Genomic DNA, 13,802 nt, shown 5'->3' with positions numbered 1-13,802 from the left:
TTTTTTTTCTTTTGAGGAAGGTTAGCCCTGAACTAACTACTGCCAGTCCTCCTCTTTTTTGCTGAAGAAGGCTTGCCCTGAGCTAACATCCGTGCCCATCTTCCTCTACTTTATGTTGGATGTCTACCACAGCATGGCGTGCCAAGAGGTGCCATGTCTGCGCCCAGGATCCAAACAGGCAAACCCCTGGCTGCCGAGAAGCAGAACGTGCGAACTTAACCACTGCGCCACTGGGCCAGCCCCTTGAGGTCTCATTCAGTGGAGGTATCTGGTCAGCGCCAACAAGAGCAAGTCCACAGGTGAACCATAGAATCTTCATTTCTTAGGCATTTGTTGTTTCCTCTTCTGAAGGAGCTCAGAATGGGTAACCTGATGGCGAGATTCTGAATTTTTCACTCTTCATATACTATTTGTCTGTGGATGTGGTGAATCCACTTGTCAGTCATCATAAGAGATCATTCTGTAACGCTGAAAATAAGCATCCTGGTTGGCAGCGATGTATCCTGAAGATCTTTCAGACCTTGGGCACATTACTCATTTTTCCCACACTTCTAGAAAAGATGTTCAGGACCTGGCTGCAGGGTTGTTTGGATCAAGCCTGCATGTCTCATGTGACACACACCTGCATGGATATTCATCCCTTCTTAGAAAAAACCGTGTCCTTCACTTTTTCCCAGATGATTGTCAAGCAAATCTCCTTCTTGTCCCAGCACATCTCCTCCCTGTTCCTTGTGGAAGGACTCAAAGATCTCTGTTGTGGTCTTTGAGAGATGTCGACCACAAATGTAAATGCCAAGATATGTTGAGAAAACGTCTGGTCTTCAGTTGTGTCCCAGGCTTAGAATTGGGTGAGGGGCCTTGCTGGAGGGCACACCATTTAGAAGTCCCCTTTAGAGATGAGGGTTGGGATTGTCCTGGGTACATCCATACCTCTGACTTTATTATGGATATTCGATGATTTCGTATCTCTGGAAAGTTCATAGAATAGTGCTTAGTTAACTTTGAGAAAACAGGTGTTAATCTGGTTAGTATCTTTTAAGAAACCCAATGAATCAGTCTATAAAATAATGGTCTTTTTAGACAATATTACCATGGTCAGTTTCTTCAAAATTAAATGAACTTGATATTCATCTTTAAGGCGAATACAATGAAACAAATGTAAGAACCTTGGTTACTCCACGGCCCTGTCCAGTTGACACATAAAAATAACCATCATTCCCCTCCCTCACCCAAGGAGCCTTTTCAGATCTTTTTGAGCCAGCCCCAACCCCCATGAAATCTTAACACAACAAATAACTGTATATCTGGCTATGTGCACTAGGGATATCTGGGCTTAGAAGATACAAGAATGTGGTGTTTTTTCACCCATGAAGAACCACTTTTTTGCCCTTTTAGGAGTAATATCACCCCCATTGAGAAAGCACATCCTAGAAAAAGCCCAGCTGATGAATAATCACTTGGATTCCACATCCCACTGTGTCATTCCAAGGGATTTTAGTCATTGCCTTGCATAGCCAAAGTCGCACCCACTCGTTGCTGCATACCGTAATAATAGGTATTATTATTCCCACTGTTTGTATTTTTTAGTCTCCACCTTAATATTCTTAGGGAACAATCTGAGGTTCTAAGGACTGAGGCACGGAAGGGGCAGGCTCAGACCCCCAAATGTGAATGGCGGCAGCATGGTTCTTCGCCTTTCCTCCTGCAGTTTTCTCTCCAGAAATTCTCTCCTCCCTGTTCCTCCTGTAAGCCCATTAAGCCACACAAAAGCCCGCAAATCCATCCACATAGAGAGGGAAAGAGAAATTGCAAAGCTCTGTGACCCCTGTTAGATAGCTTTTCTAACTCCAAGAAGGAAGAATGACAGGTTTTCCTCATAAAAGTGGGTGAAAGGGCAGGACTAGAGGAGATATCCCAGAGTTTCTGCAAGTGTCAGAGGGGGCAGCTTCCTGCCTGAAGGAAAGACACCAGTGTCTCTCCCATTATTCATGCATTTGTTTTAATTTAGTCAGTGTGTGTCAGTTCTTTATTTTGGTCTCAATGAGTGCATTTATTTTGGCGACTGATGGGCAATGCATTCCTGTGATGATACGCTGCTGAACATTGCTCTTTATCACAACACTTACTTCACTGAACTCTGGGTTGCTTCCCCCCTGCCCCTGAGGTATGGTTCAATATTAGCTAGTCCCACAATTGAAGAAAGAGCTACTATGAGCAGAAATAAATCAGAGTGGAAATGTATGAGAGCTCCTTTTTAAATCCTTCCTAGCAGGATACATGTGCACTCAAGGACCCCACTTGATAACCCTGTCCAAACTGTGGCCATCTGGTAACAGTGTTAGGAGACTAGCCCCTCCTCTTTGGGACGAAGGGGTGTCTTCAGATTTCTGTAAATTAACCACTGGAAATTACAGCAGAGAGCACTGCAGTCATTCACCCTCATGTGTGCTGTCCAGAAAGCCTGGAGTTTCCCAAGTGCTAACCCAAAGGTTGCTGTGCCTTCAGTAGCTCCCTATTGAGCCCAGGCCCGAGGAAGGCCATTATTCTGGCCTGTAGCAGAGAAAGCAGTGACCCACTCAGGTACTGGTCCACAGAGCTTCTGTTCCCAAGTAGGGAGACAGAAAATAGGCTGATAAACCCACAGCATAGAAGATTGCAGGTGTTCATGACAGTATAAGGAAACATCAGGAAGAGTGTGGTGGAGGGGCATTTAAGCAGAGATGTGAAAATAGAAGGAGTATAAGCATAAATGATTTCAGAAAGAGGGACTAGTAACTCTGATGCCTTTTAAAAAAAAATGTTAATTTTGTTAAAATACATGGAACTTGTTTACCATCTTAACCATTTTTTTTAAAGATTGGCATCTTTACTAACATCTGTTGCCAATCTTTTTTCTATTCTTCTTCTTCTTCCCAAAGCCCCCCAGGTCATAGTTGTATATGCTAGTTGTAGATCCTTCTGGTTCTGCTATGAGGGATGCAGCTTCAGCATGGCCTGATGAGCCGTGCCAGTCCAAGCCGAGGATGCGAAATGGTGAAACCCCGGGCACCCAAATCGAAGCAGGTGAACTTAATCACTTGGCCATGGGTCCAGCCAGTCGTAACCATTTTTTAAGTTCAATGGTGATAAGTACATTCACACTGCTGTGCAACCAATCTCGAGAACTCTTTTCATCTTGCAATACTGAAACTCTGTCAGCACTAACTCCCCTTTCCCCTCTCCCAGCCCCTGGCAACCACCGTTGTCTTTTCTGTCTCTATGAACTTGACTCCTCCAGGGACTTCATGTAAATGGAATCATACAGTATCTGTCTTTTTGTGACTGGTTTATTTCACTGAGCATCACGTTTACCAGGTCCATCCTTGTTGTAGCCTGGGTCAGAATATTCTCCATTGTAAGGCTGAATACTATTCCCTGGGATGTATCTCACATCTTGTTTCTCATTCATCCATTGGTGGACACTCGGGTTGCTTCCACATGTTGACTATTTTGAAGATTGCTATTATGGACAAAATGAAACACGAAGAATCAGAAGAATGGGACTACAATAGAGAGGGGAATGGATAAAAGAGAATATAGTTTAAAATTGAGCTTGCAAGTATTTAAAATACTAGCAGGATAGGGAATCTCAGATGGTGCACAAGCAATATCTGAAACAGTAAAGGGCGAGGACTTTCCAATACTGAAGGGAGATATCGTGCTAGGGACTCAAGAAGCGGTCCACAGCCCAAGAAGAGCAGACGACAAGAGATCCACACGGAGATCTATCTGAGCAAAACTGGCACACCCGAACACTACGTGGAAATCTTAATATATTGAGAGAAAAAGTGTTCAAAGGGGGTAGATTGCCTGGAGAGTAGGAACTTACAGGATGGATCGCTGAATTCTCTACAAAAACAATGGAAATCTTAATGATACAGTAAAATAGTCTACTATCAAACTGACTTACTAAATTGAAAGGGAAATAAAGATATTTTCACAGAATCAAAAACCTAGAGAGTCTGTCTTAGTGTGCCAATATTTAGGGAAACAGAGACAGAAGAAATGGATCAGAGGAAAGATTGAGGGTGCAGAAAAGAATGAAAATCAATGAGACTGGCAAATACAAGAGAAAACCAAAATAATACTGAGATAAACCTTGATACTGACATTATGAGTTTAAACATGTTTATATAATTAAAATAAATGTAAAAATGATGTATTTGAAATGAATATAGGTAAATTTTTTAATATCCTTTTACTATCTTACATTAAAAATTGAGTTAATATGAGACCTTGAGAGGTAAATAACATACCGTAATCCCTAGGCATATCATTATGAGATTAATAACAGTCTATATCCCCTGCACTCCCTGGAAAGGGATATAAACAGTGGAAAAATAATGAGTTGGATAAAAAATGGAAAAACAAAGATAATCAATGAAATTCTATATGTATAGGTATTTAAAACCTATTCAATTTTATATATTATTGTATATAATGTACCTGTATTTTATCTATCACAATGTATACGTGTGTGAATTTGAGTACATAGATGTACAATAATAAAATTACTTAAAATGTGCTACTGTCTTAAGTAAGATACAAAGAGAACCAGACTGGATAAAAAGTGTTCAATATATGTTATTGACCAGACATATTTCTTAGATATAAAGATCAGAAAGATTTAAAAGTAATATACCATGAAAATCATAAAAACACTGTGAAGAAATAAAACTTCTCTGGCTTGCTCAGTGCTCCTGTAAAACAGAGCTCTAGGCCCCCGGGACACTGAGATGTATATAATACAAACTTAGAAAATGTCTGCTTTCATTTCTCCTAGAAACATTTTCAAATACCATAAGGATTAGATGTGAAGCCATTTGTTTCTCTAGTAAAGGGAAAAATTGCTGTGACCAAATAGGAGAATAAAACTTGTGTTGTCTCCCCCAAAGGCAAATGGTTAGAGCTCAGACTCACTCCCCCGGTTAAGCCCCAAGGGTCCTAGAGGACTGGCGTCCACTTGGCGTATTTATACTTCAAGGAGGCCTGATCCCATGACCTCATAACCGCTCGTAGGGGACAAAACAAACAGGAGTTTTCAGGCTCCTGGAGAGATTTCATTTACATTCCAAACTGCTGCAGTAAGGAGAAGCTCTCTTCAGGGGACAGCTGCCTCCTTCCCCTATAAACTCAGAGAAAAGTATTTTTTCCTGCTCCCAAGGTTATAGGGTGTTAGGCTGCTCACTTTGGACAGTTGGCCTGTTTCTCCTTGCATCACCACTGCATGGCCATTGCACAGGCCAACGTAAGGCCTAGGGCAAAGTTCAGGAATGCACTTATTATTTGCTGTGAGCCTTTTAAAAAGAAATCCACCTCAGAACCAGAAGACCTTGTGGGCACATTTGGCATAAAATTAATAAAAACCCAACAAACACTAAGTTTAAATAAGCTGCTATGGTTATAGTAATATCAGGCAACATAACAAAAGATGCAAGAAGAAAAAATAAAAAAGAAACACTATACAATACTCAAAGATGAAATACAGCAAGAAGGTAGAACATTTATAAAGTGTATGTGATAAACACGACATCCAGACATCACCATAGCAAATATTGACAGAATTATGAATCCAAAACTAGAGTGGGAGATTTTAAGACACTTCTTTCGGGACTGATAGGAATCTTCAATAAAATGTCACTGAAGATATAGACAATTTGGAAAACAAACTTCATCGAGTTGAACTCATTAATATATCTAAAACATTGTGCAGAACCATGGAAGAATGCTTGTACTTTAAAAAGCAAAGCAAAATTTTCTATCTGCTGAAAGTTCAGGGAAGTCTCACAAATTACAAAGAGTAAAATCCTACAGATTATTATGCGGTTAAGTAGTATATCATAAGCCAAAGGAGAACTAGAAGGTACTCATACATTTGGAATTTAGAAATATTTTTTTAAAGATGAATCCAAGAAAAATAAAATGGAAATTGGAAAATATTTTGAATTTAATGGGATGATATATACCAAATCTTGGTGTAAACGCTTTGCAGACTTCTCTTTAGATTCTTATGGCCACTCTCTGAAGTGTGGGCCCTTAGTATTCCTAAATTACAGATGAAGACACGGAGGTCTAGAAAGTTCAGGTAACTTGACCAAATGCAGCTGTTACATTGGGATAAGACATAAACAAAATTATCAGAAAAAAGAAACTGAGACCATTTCTAAGCCTTTTAAATAATAATTGGTTGTAATCTCTTGAGTCTTCACTTTACACCTGTGAAATCAAGTACAGATGGGAGAATTGTCAGGGGGCACATAAGCATTTTAGAAATGTGGGTTCTCACTTATCAAAATAGAAAGCCATTTTGGGTTTTGAATCCAGAAATGCCGTGCTCTAACTTACACTTTGAACAAGATTATGTAGGAGATTTTCTGATAGTAGCTGGGCTGAGTGAAAGGGGAGCGGGAGACCACTCAGAGATCTTTTCAAAGAATAGAGCAATGGCTAACAGGGTGGTAGGTGGTCTGAGTGGAAATGATATCACTGACTAGTGTTTGGTTTCTGCAAATGTTTTGAAATAGAATCTTCATGATCTCCAGGCACGTTGGAGATAAGTTGGGAAAGATCAAAAATAGTCAAAGAACACCACAAGATTTAGAAGTCTGCAGACTTCTAAGACTCAGAAAGCTAAGCTTGGGTAAGTTTGGGGCACATGGTGTTGAGTTTGTATTCTGACATATCATGTGTGACAAATACGTTAGACATTTTATCAACTGCTTGGCTGGTGTATCAAACATCCAACAGCAGTGGTGGTTTACACGAGTCAATATTTATTTTGACCTCCTGGCCATGCAAGCTGCAGCTTGTATAAGCCACTGTTCTATATCTTCTCATTGCAAGGTGCAAGCTGAGGAATAGCTCTGTATGTGGGACAAGCCCACTTTCCTGGCAAAGTGAGGGAACAGGAGTCTGCTCTAAACCCCACAATCACATTTAAACTGTCTTTTCAGAGGTGGCACATGGCATGCCTGCTGGAGAATGTCTCATGTAGTAAGAACTTGACACTATCCATTGCATTTAGCCATGTGGAGGTCACTGAAAAGTCATTGAAATGTGGGTGGAATCTGGTCAGTCATGGGCAAACTTCTCTTCATATATCAGCTCATATACGTTCCTTACATAAGCCACATTCTGCCCTAGGCTATGGAGTGAATTCAAGAGAGACCATGAAAAGGAGAAATAGGAGTCCATGAGTCTAAACAACTCTCTTGAAGGATGTAGTAAGAAAAGTGAGAAATGTGGCATTTGGAGAGGAATATGTGCTGAAGGAAGTTTTGTTACTCTTTTTTTCTTAGTTAAGAGGAATCATCAAAATAAAAAAGTAGCATAATAGAATAAATTATTCGAGAGTGAAATATTGAAAATGTAGTAAATATATATTTCTTAAACCACATAATCATGTTTCTAAGCCTAAGGAAATGGTTAAACCATCAAGAGTGACTAATGAGTGAATAATGGGTGGGGATATTTAAGCTGAAAGCTGAAGTTGAGCAGAAATCAACTAAATAAGTGTGTCAACCATAGAGATGCTAGACTGTAGAGAGCTGAGTGGTTACAGTTGTACACTAAGTGTGGTCAAGTTCAATTTGTTACTTGTACAAGTAACGAATTATTCTCTAAGGACATCTTGTCTTAGGTGACGTTGTTCCCTTAAGCCTATAAGAGGATTTTTCTTTTATGGAAGCTGTAAAGAGTACATGATTTCCCATTTCAATGAGAACATAGCATTTATCCATTAAATGTATATTTGCATCCATTTGGTTGCCCTGATTCCAGGAAAAGTAGAAGAATGTTTGGTCCTATTTGAGCACACACATGCTGACTCGATGACAAACTTCTTTGAACAGCGGGATGTGAAAGCTGGATAAACTGTCTTTGCAAACGAGACCGGGGCTGAATTTATTTGACAAGGGGAAAAAAGAACTTCAAAATCCATAAAACTGCTATTTTGTGTCAGGCATTAGGATCAAGAAAGTATGTTTTGCTATGGCTCAGTAGGTCTTAGCATTAAACTTACATTCACTCAGAAAACTCTCTCAACATTTTCATCCGTGTGTATATACACATGAAAATAACAGTCAGTCTTGTGGGCAATTATATCCACATCTCTGGGGACAGACCACCAGGCTTTGAACGACACTCAGCAGAGAGAATGCTGCAATATGAACACCCTGTCATAATTCTCCACGTTTCCCCTGCAACCTACAGATTATATTGAATATGAAAATCTTCAATGAAATAATCGCACCAAACTGCCAGTACCAACAACTCCCAGCTGTTTTCAATCTCACTCCTGACACAGGATGTTCTATTTAAGGAAGTTGGTTCCCCAAACTCCAATTTTCTACTATTTTTCCTCTTTCGTTCTATTAAAAGTTGCATTTTTGATGACTGTCTTCATTGCCCTTAAATGTTCTGCATAGATCATTTTTAAAAATGAAACTCCGTATATGTATGAAAATTTCCTATAAACCATTCCCCGTAAAATTGTGTTCAATAAACAACCATTTATTTTTACTTCACTTCCAGGAGTGTTTATGATTATACAAAGGAGCAGAATTAAAAGATCTGACTTTGAATTCATCTCCATGAACTTCTGGTAAAGAGAACAATATTATATAGAAATTCCTATAAACTTATCCAAATCATCAATATTTTAAATATTAAATCCCAGGAAGCAGGGACTGTGTTCAATTTTCTGTCTAATAGAGTTTCTTATCATTTACAGACTAGACATCAATGTGTAAAAGATAAATAACTTTAAATTGTAAGTCTAGTTTAAACATTATGTGGACTTTCCAATTATATTATACCTTTAGTGAGAGACACCAAATGGAGAAGACAGTTGTTTCAAAGACGAGAGCACTTGGTTGAACATGGTTGTTGATTTTCTGAAGGAAGAGAGAAAAAAATCAGTTGTTATTTGAAAAATAAATATTTCAGAGATTTTTCTTAAAATTTATGTGAAACAGATTAAATGAAATTTTTCCTGACTTCTCCATAATGTGTTAACGAAAAGGTTTGGCACAGACTAAAATGCAAAGGCTCCAAGTTCTATCTTTTCTAGACTGTCCAATAGTTTCCAAAGCCCTTCTGTTTCAAGTTGTTGCCTGTGCAAAAGTGTTCCAAAGAAAGCAAGCATCTGGACCACTGAATATATACAGATCTTGTGATGTTCGTTGCCACTTGTAAAATGCCAAAGTCTTCCCAGGGAAAACTTCTCCACCACCATCCTCTGTCTTTGGACGTCTGACGGGATGCCCCACGTTCACAGTCCTCCTTCACTTGTTTTCTCTCCACCCCACATCTAATCCCTCATCAAGTGCTGCCAGCCTCCCACCGGCCTCATTACAGCCATTGTGGGCTAGCACTTGAATGACCACATGGCTGCCTAACTGACATCCCTCTTTCTCTCCTGTTCTTCCACAAGCAGTTCTAAGCAAAGCAACCTAATGTTCTTGTTAAAGTCCCAGTGGTCTCACAGAATTTCCTTGCCTTCTTTCTTAGTCACTCTGATTTATGCCAAAGTCGCTATGAATCTTATAGTGTCACCCCTGACTTGGCCTCCAGACCCACCCTGACGTCACATACTTCCTCTCTCGTGCTCATCTCTTGACTCCTGATACACAACTCTGCTTGCTTCCTCCTGACCTGGCAGGGACATAGTCATCCCACAATAACTCATTCCTTTCCACATGGCAGGGACATGGTCACCCCAGGTGCTTGCTTCATGTCCCTGTGACAGGGACATAGTCATCCATAGTCATCCCATGGTGCTTGCTTCCCTTCCATGTGGCAGGGACATAGTCATCCCATAGTGCTTGCTTCATGACCACATGGCATGGGCAGAGTCATCCCATGGTTGCTTCATGTCCACGTGGCAGGGACATAGTCATCCCATGGTGCTTGCCCTTGCTCTTCTTTCTCTCTGGAGTCATCTTCCTTCAATCATTATAAGGCTTCCTCCATCAGGCCCATGAGCCTATCTCAGCTGTTGTCTCTGCTTTATTTCGCACAGCACATTGTATATGTTTATTTACTTGTTTGCCTGCCTTTTCCCACACGAATGGGAAACCTCATAGGACAAGGGTCTTGTAAGCTGCCTCAATGCTTTACATCCAGCACCTATAAAAGCGATCAATCAACATTTGCAGAAAGACTGCACATAATGTTTCCAGTCTCCAGCTGTGGTTTCTAAAAGGTCCCTCACTCTGTCCTCATGCTTCTCTCTGCCTCCTCAGAGTGTGTGCAAAGGAGCGTGCTTCTGTGTCACAAGTCGTCTTGATGTGGAAAACTTCTCCTTCCCTGGTCCCCACCAGGAGTCCACTCCTGTAGTTTTTTCAGGAATTTTACCAGTGATGTGGTTGGTCACTAAGAAGGATCCCATCACAATCTATCCTTCCATCTTCTCTCTTAAACTTTCATCCTGCCCTTTTATTCTGAAGCTATCTTTTCCCATTCTTCCCTTCACACCTCTTTACTTATATTACAATTAAGAATGATTTCCCAGGTCTCAGGCTTCCCTCTACGAAAAGCATAGAACACAAAATTATTCTGAAAACATGTATATTCTCTATTGATTCCTCTCAATGATTTAGTGTTTCATATATTCATGTATTTATTGTTTCCTTCCTTCATCTTATGCAGGGTTTAATTTACACTTTCTTTTTCTAGATTCTCAATGAGAAAGAACATTGATTTTAATCCTTTAAAAAGATCCAATGTGAACATACAAAGCTGTAAATGTCCCTCTAGCAACTGTTTAGCTGCATCTCACACATTTTAAAAGGTTGGGTTTTTAATACTTCTACTTTCTTCTATGGCCCATGGGTTATGCAGAAATATTTTGCTTAAATTGTGAAATATTTAAATATTTCCAAGATAATTGTTTTCATTGATTTTTAATTTAAATCTATTTTGATCAAAGAACAAACTTGATAGAATTTCAACATTTTAAAATGTATTATTATTTATTTTGTGCTCTATCTTTGTGGACGTTCCATGTGCAGTTGGAAATAGGTGTGTTCTACAGTTGTGGGTTGAATGTTCTGCAGATGTCAATTATTTCAACTGGTTTGATAGGGGTGCTCACATTGTCTCTACACTTACGTACATTCTGTCTATTTGTTATATCGATTCCTGAGAGACGTGGGTTGAAATCTGAATCTATAATCATGGATTTGTCTATCTTTGAATGTAGATCTGTCAGAATTGTGCTACATCTATTATGAATCTCTGTTACTGTGTACATACATGTTTAATATTTTTATATTTTCTTGATAAATTGACCCCTACTTCATTAGGAAATGTCCTTTTTATTTCTGGTGTTCATATATTCCTGAAGTTCACTTTGGTTTCAATACAGCGACTTCAGCTTTCTTAGGGCTGGTGTTTGCGTAGTGTACCTTTCTCATCAATTTATTTTCAACTTATGGGTTTCTTAGAATTAATATGCATCTCTTATAATAGCATATTGTTGAATTTCAATTTTTATGCAGTCTATTAATTACATAGATATATAATATGTCATTTATATTTTTCGTCTAATTTGTTGTGATGTAATACAGACAATGAACTACATCCATCTAAAATGTACAATTCAATGAGTTTAGAAAGTATATATGTCAGCATAACCACATGCTTACCAGAATCAAATCACAATCAAATCACAGAACATTCCTATAAACCCAGAACTTTCCCTCATGCCCTTTTTCAGTCAAATCCTCCTTCTGTCTTAGCCCTAGGCAAGCGATGATATGTTTTCTGTCACTGAGAATTGGATTGCACATTTCAGAATGTCAAATCTGTGAAATAAGACAGCATGCACTCTTTTGTATCTGTCTTTTTGGCTCAGCACATAGTTTTGACTGTCACCCATGTAGTACAAATACCAGTGTGTCAACCATTTCTAAAAATAAACCCCATTCTAATTGTATGTATCCACTACATTTTTTGTCTAGTCACATTTTGTTGGATGTCCAAGTTCTTTTCAGTTTAAGCTGTCTGGGGTATACCTGAACAAATATTTGTGTGCCTTTTGGTTTTCATTTTTCTTGAGTAAGAACATAGGAGAAGGATCTCTGGGTTGTATGATAAGATCATTTTTTTAATAGATTTAATTTTTTAGAATAGATTTAGGTTCACAGCAAAATTGAGAGGAAGGGACAGAGGGTTCCCATATACTCCTTGCCCCTTCACACACATGCAGCTTCCCCCATTATCAATGTCCCCCACCAGAGTGGTACATTTATTATAATTGATGAACCTACAATGACACATCATTATCACCCAAAGTTCGTAGTTTATATTAGGTTTCACTCTTGGTATTATACCTTCTGTGAGTTCTGACAAATGTATAAGGACGTGCATCCACCAATGTGGTATCATACAGGGTAATTTCACTGTCCTAAATCCTCTGTGCTCTGCCTACTCATCTCTCCCTCCTAATCCCTGGCAACCACTGATCTTTTTATTGTCTTCATGGTTTTGACTTTTCCAGAATGTCATATAATTGGACTCATAAAGCCATGTAGCCTTTAGGACATCTTAATTTGTAATTACCAAAACACGGATGCAACCAAGATATCATTCAGTAGATAAATGGACAAGTAAACTGTGGCCCATCCAGATAATGGAATGTTGTTACATGTGGTGGGTTCAGGGAAGGCCGCCAAAGTTGTGCCACTCTGGTGTGCAGACTATTTCGAGCTGAAGACAATAAAGGCTCAAAAGACTCAGGGAGAGCATCCAACCTTCCCCCCTCATACTGGCTAAAGGACTTTAACACAAAAGGCCTGTTCCAGGAAGGAGCTCATATCATGTGATAGCTATAGGATGATGTAAAATAGGTGTGATAAAAGGACACCAACAGACCCATTTTTTGGGCCTAGCAAAACCTGTTTAACAAACATTTGCATTCCATCTCTATGTAGATTGTCTTCCTCCCCTTTGAAGTCCCAGATCACTATGTCCTCCTTGTCTGTTGCTGAGGATACTCACCCAGATGGCTGAGTTACTCAGTTTCTTCTGGGTTTCTCCCACGTATACATGCTATTAAATTTTGTTTGCTTTTCTCTTGCTAACCTGCCTCTTTGATTATTTGACCAGCCATAAGAACCTTAAGGAAAAGCGGTAGGGGGGAATTTTCCCACTTCCCTGACGCATGCTAAAAAGAAATGAACTTTCAAGCCGTGAAAAGACATGGACAAAACTTAAGTGCACATTACTAGATCTAAGGGATTTTTTGATTGCATTTTTTTTATTGAGTTCAGAATATTTTACATCATTGTGAAATTTCAGTTGTACATTATTTCTTGTCCATCACCACGGAAGTGCTCCCCTGCACCACCTGTGACCACCCCCCAACCCCCTTCCCCTGGTAACAACTGAACTGTTATCTTTGCCTGTGTGTTTGTTTATATTCCACATATGAGTGAAGTCAGACTGGGTTTGTCTTTCTCTGTCTGGCTGATTTTGCTTAACATGATACCCACCAGGTCCATCCATGTTGTTGCAAATGGGATGAATTTGTCTTTTGTATGGCTGAGTAGTATTCCATTTTATATATATGTACACCACATCTTCTTTATCCAATCATCACTTGATGGGCACTTGGATTGTTTCCATGTCTTGGCTATTGTGAATAGTGCTGCAATGAACATAGGGGTCCATAGGTCATTTTGGAGTGTTGATTTCAAGTTGTTTGGGTAGATACCCAGTAGTGGGATGGCTGGGTCCTATTGGATTTCTATTTTTCATTT

The 13,802-nt window shown here is 39.3% G+C and overlaps 1 long non-coding RNA gene across 1 annotated transcript; it reads right to left on the bottom strand.

Moving 5' to 3' along the window:
• Nucleotides 1-2,790: 2,790 nt before the first annotated feature.
• LOC139042807 (uncharacterized) lies at nucleotides 2,791-9,544 on the bottom strand. Its single transcript, XR_011499946.1, has 3 exons — nucleotides 9,492-9,544; nucleotides 8,856-8,933; nucleotides 2,791-3,499 (listed from the first exon to the last, which is right to left on the bottom strand). It is a non-coding gene; the product is annotated as an uncharacterized lncRNA (long non-coding RNA).
• Between the last annotated feature and the right edge of the window lie 4,258 nt (nucleotides 9,545-13,802).

Source organism: Equus asinus, chromosome X (genome assembly GCF_041296235.1).
Source record: "Equus asinus isolate D_3611 breed Donkey chromosome X, EquAss-T2T_v2, whole genome shotgun sequence".
In the NCBI taxonomy this organism is placed as follows: Eukaryota; Metazoa; Chordata; class Mammalia; order Perissodactyla; family Equidae; genus Equus; species Equus asinus.
The sequence above is the reverse complement of the archived record's forward strand: the minus strand, read 5'-3'. Positions and strand labels throughout refer to the sequence as shown.